This window comes from Limulus polyphemus, unplaced genomic scaffold (assembly GCF_000517525.1).
Source record: "Limulus polyphemus unplaced genomic scaffold, Limulus_polyphemus-2.1.2 Scaffold1849, whole genome shotgun sequence".
Taxonomy (NCBI): Eukaryota; Metazoa; Arthropoda; class Merostomata; order Xiphosura; family Limulidae; genus Limulus; species Limulus polyphemus.
The window spans coordinates 197419-202552 of NW_013667459.1; the positions used below are offsets into that span (position 1 = coordinate 197419).

The 5134-nt window shown below is 41.2% G+C and overlaps 1 protein-coding gene across 1 annotated transcript in view; it reads left to right on the forward strand.

Annotated features, from left to right (window-relative positions):
* Positions 1 to 5134, forward strand: part of LOC106465150 (acyl-CoA-binding domain-containing protein 5A-like) — a 42021-nt gene that overhangs the window by 29294 nt on the left and 7593 nt on the right. The window lies entirely within an intron of this gene.

Consider the following 5134-nt stretch of genomic DNA (forward strand, 5'->3'; position numbering starts at 1 on the left):
CAATTTCTGTATCAGTCAGGCCCAGCCTTTTCCCCTTCAATTTAAGGAACATCTTGTTCACATTCTATCCAACTCTCTCTCTCTTCTACTACACAAGACCCTATTTCTTTTGAAAATGTGGGCTTCTCTCGAAGCCCTTGTTCTCGCCCACATGCGTCACCTTCAGTGTTACTCAACCAGTCGAGCCTCATTCAAGAGCCCTTAGATGCTCCTATTACCCTGCCTTCCCACCTATAGGTTGACTTTGTTTCGTGGTTGAATCAGACCAATACTACCATCGGAGTTCCTCTTCCACTTGCTCGACCAGACTGTCATCTTTTTACAGATTCTTCCGTTTCAAGTTCAGATACATATCTCAGTGTTCAAGAGGTTTTGGGTTGTTAGACACTGGCCGATTTGTTCCTACATATCAACGTCTTGGAGTTAGTGGCAATTCATCATACTCTGCTTCACTTCTTGTCAGATTTTTGGGAGCTTTCAGTGATGGTGCACTCCAACAATTTCACAGTAGTGTTTTATATCACCAGGCAATGGAGTACTAAGTTGCAAGGTCTTTGTTTTCAAACATTGAATCTCATCTAATGGGCCCACAATCATCACACCAGATTGTTAGCATGTCATATTCTGAGTGCCCTGAATCTGGTCACGGACCAATTATCTCAGCCAAACAAGATTCTCTTATCAGACTAGTCCTTAGATCCACAGATGTTTCAGGAGTTATGTACTAATTGGGGTATTCCAGATGTAGATGCTTTTGCCACACATCTCAATACTCAACTTCCCCATTTTTGATCTTCTAATCCTCATCCTTTGGCAGAAACTGTAGATGCTCTCATTCCAAACTGGAATCAGCATTACCTGTATGCATATCCTCCTATTCATCTCCTTCTCAGGGTTCTTTAATAGATTCAGACCACTTTATGTCATGTGCTCCTAGTGGCTCCATTTGGTCTGCTCAGACATGGTTTCTACTTCTGTGCAAGCTTTCAGTGTCACCTCCACTTCCTTTGTCATTGTGTCCTATGCTCCTTCGTTAACCTCAATTGGTCAGGAATCATCCATCCATTCTCACCCTCTGGCTTTATGTGTGGCTTTTGTCTGGTCCGTTGCCATACAATCCTGAATTTCCAGGCATGTTACCTCATTGATTGTCTGCTCTGTACGTCCTTCCTCTTTGGCAGTTTATCCACATAAATGGTATACTTTCCCCTCCTGGTAACTCTGCTGAGGATATCATTCTTCACAACCTTCCCCAACCACAATTGACTGCATTTTTTACTTGGCTCTTCGATAGGGGACTGTCAGTTCCCTCCATTGCTAGCTGTCAAGCTGCATTATCTTCCACGTTCAGATTTACAGAGTTTGCCTCTGTCTTCCACTCTCCTATGTTGTCTTTGGTATTACATTCATTTTACCTTTTCCCATCCTTCACGCCCTGTGTCTCCAGATTCTAATCTCAGTGTTGTCCTTCATGCTCTCACTCTTACTTTGTTTGAACCTTTATCTTTGTGTTCCCTGTATCACCTTTGATTAAATTAAAATTTCTCATATTATTGGCTTGTGGCAATCTGAGATCTTTGTGATTGATGCTCATCATCTGCTGTTCCACAGTTCTTATGTTCTCCTGTTCCCTGACTGTTCATTTTTGCCCAGTACTTCTGCTGCTGGGGGGATGTAATTCTACTTTTTTCTCCCATTTCATTATCCTCCATTTCCCACCTGTATGACCTTTCTGATCCTGACCATCTCCTGTGTTCTATCTGGGCCCTTTGATGGTATCTGACTTTCACTGCTCCTTTCTGTGGTTCCCATAACCATTTGTTTATTCCATATGGGAATCCTTCTGTGTTCTGGGACCTCTCTCGCATTACCATTACAAGTTGGATTTGCCAGTTAATTAAGCAGGTGTATTCTTCCCTTTTGCCTGAGTAGTTTTGCCTTGTTAGGTTATCTTCTTATCAAACTGTCACCTCATCATGTCCCTGGCTGTCCATTTCCATTTTTCTCTGGAAGTCATCATCTGGGCCAGTGTGTGGACTACAAATCATACCTTTGTTTCACATTATTTACATCTTGTGGCTGTTTTTCTTGCTCAGTGGGTTTTTATGTACCTCCAGTCACCATCTTAAAAACTGTGGTGTCGTTATGGCTAATGAGTACTATGTTTTTATTTACAGGGACCTTTTTTTGCTAGTGTATTGTGGATCCTACTCTGTAGCGAGTGGTGCCTGACTAGGCATACCTTTTTTTTTTAATCTACACTGTCCATCCTGTGAACATGCTCAATATCAGTTACACTGTAGCTCTTCCTACTGCGGACCTGATGTACAATTCCAGATGCTGCCTGGTGTTGGTTGTGTGTTTCTGTTCAATTGTTATCTATGCTGAAACAATTACATTGCAAGATTAGATTATGCACATTGTAAAGATGGGGTGTTTTATAGGACCACTAGTAGTTCTCACTAGTGGTTATTTACTTCATAAATATATTCGTTCCAGACCGTACACTCATAGACACGTACGAGTAAAGCAGACCGAGATTGCTGCCGATCTCTGATGCTCCATGGCATTGAGACTCTTCCTACCATAGACCTGATGTACAATTCCAGATGCCGACGGATGTTGGTTGATTGACTCCATCGATGTGGTAGCTCTGCTTTTCAAAATAAGATGTCGTGGTGACCTGTTGCACTGTCTCCATTCCCCCCCCTTTTCTTCTTGTGTAGTATGGGAGTCCTTGCCAGTTACCAGTTCTTAGCTGCTGGGGTGGTGGACCATGGAGACCTGCCCTCCTGAGTGATGCATCATATCAGTCAGTTGTGAGTAGGGTAGTGGCATTCTGTGGTTGTTGATGGTGTTTAGCACTTCCTATCGCAGACCTGATGTATAATTCCAGATGCCACCATGTTGTTGTTTTAGCACTATGACATATATATATATATATATAGAGAGAGAGATGGCCAGATTATGTCTAGAATTGTGTGTCGATGATGAGATGCCCTTCTTACTGCAGACCTGATATACAATTCCAGATGCTGCCAGGTTTTGGTTGAAAAACTCTGCCAAGTCACATGTGTATGTATGTGTGTGTGTGTGTGTATATATATTGCAGTTTGCCTCCTTCCTACTGTGGACTGCATGAAAAATACCCCCACCCCATGCTGCCAGTGTTTGGACTGGAGATGCACCCTAGGTTTGTGGTCCCTCTTCGTATTGTCTGCTGGATGTTGTTTTCCAGCAAATTTGATGTTGGTTGTAGTTGGATGCAGCAAATATACTCCCACTTTGCACAGTCACGTATCCTCCTCCTACCATGGACTAGAAGAACCATACCAAATGTCATCCCACCAGAGCTTTCAACCTTCCTATCATCTGTTGCATGTCGGTTCATGGTGGATCAGGGGTTGGTTGGGTTGAAAATGCATGCAAGTGGAGATGGATTTTGGTATGGAAGCCCATCTTCCCTACTGATTCTTATTTAGAGGTGAAAAGGTAGGTGAGCCTCGGCCTACTGCACAACTGATGTACAATTCCAGGTACTGCCAGGTGTTGGATGAGGTCGAAATACCACTATGGTCTCTTGCGTCCTAGCCACTCGACACCCAAGAGTCCCATTAATCGGTAATTCGTATTATGGGATTCCTTCATTTTTTTTCTGCCTTTTATGTTCTCGACACAGTCATAAAAGAGCGAAGAGTATACCTAGATCAGATGTGATGCAGTCTTCTGCTGAGGTGAGATATTATCTTCTTTTGGTTCCACACCTCATGGTCTCTCTTTGGGTGCTTCCTCAATGGGGGAATCATTTTTCAAGTAAGATATAATCTCGGAAGTTAACATTTTTCTAAACTGAAAATGTATTACCGATAGATACTTACCTCTTCTTACATTTCCAACCCAGTCTTCTCACTTCCAGTGATATGTGGTGTAGGTCTTCTGACAAATCTCGAAGTGATTAACGAGTGCAAATGTCGAGAGGGTGCTGGTTATTTCATGCCCCTATTGGTGGAGAGCTGCTGCATAATCATTTAGATGTAGATATACAGAAGTTGAAGGTGGAAGGCTAGTGGCGAGCATTGAAAATCTGTGCAGATAGAGGGCAATACGAATTAAGAAAAGTTATTTTGTGAAAAGAGGTAAGATATCATATCAAAAAACACTATTACTTTGATCACTAAATACTCAGCATATTGCAAGTTTATAAATTTATTCTTATAAATAACATGGCCAGGTGATTAGGGCGCTTGACTTGCAATCTGAGGGTTGCGGGTTTGAAGTCCCGTACCACCAAACATCCTTGCCATTTTAGCTGTAGGGGCATTATAATGTGATGGTCAATCCCACTATTCAATGGTAAAAGAATAGCCCAAGAGTGGGTGGTGATGACTAGCTGCCTTCCTTTTAGTCTTTTAATGCTAAATTAAAAATGGCTAATGCACATAGCCCTCAAGTAGCTTTGCACAAAATTCAGAACAAAACAAACCAATCTTATAAATAACCATGCTTCAAACAGCAGTTAACTCTTAAATGTTTGTATGAGAAATTAAAAACTAGTAAAAAATACTGATTTCTTTTTAATCAGATTACAATAGTTTAACAAAACATTGATTTACAAGCCAAAATATCCATTGTCTGCAAGGACACTTTATGCTGCTGAATTTCATGGGCAGTTTTACAGAGTGATATGATCAGTTACCTCCTATTTCATTGAAAAATATACACTTCACAAAATAATTCAAAATTTGTAAACATCTCTCCATCCCCATTTATGTGCATGCCAACTTGACTGGTGCCTTACTATCTCATATTTTCAAAATTGATAGGCCTGTTCTCATGGTGTCTTTAGAATACAGCTCGAGTTGAAGAGCAATAGAAAACTGTCAAACAAAAGGAGAGAAATTCTGCTACTGTTTTTTACATCAGATTAATGAATCCAAGTTTAAATAAACCTGGAGACCAACATTGAATAGTAATGAAGGTAGTGTTCCAGTGTGAGTTTGTTTTAATTTAATTCAGAGGACTTGTCCTGAGTGCTTGTGTATGCATGGCTTAGATGCTGTGCCCCACCTGTATGTGCTCCACCTTTTCCGTATTCATGGCGTGTTAGATCCCACTTTTATCCCCATTTTCTTGT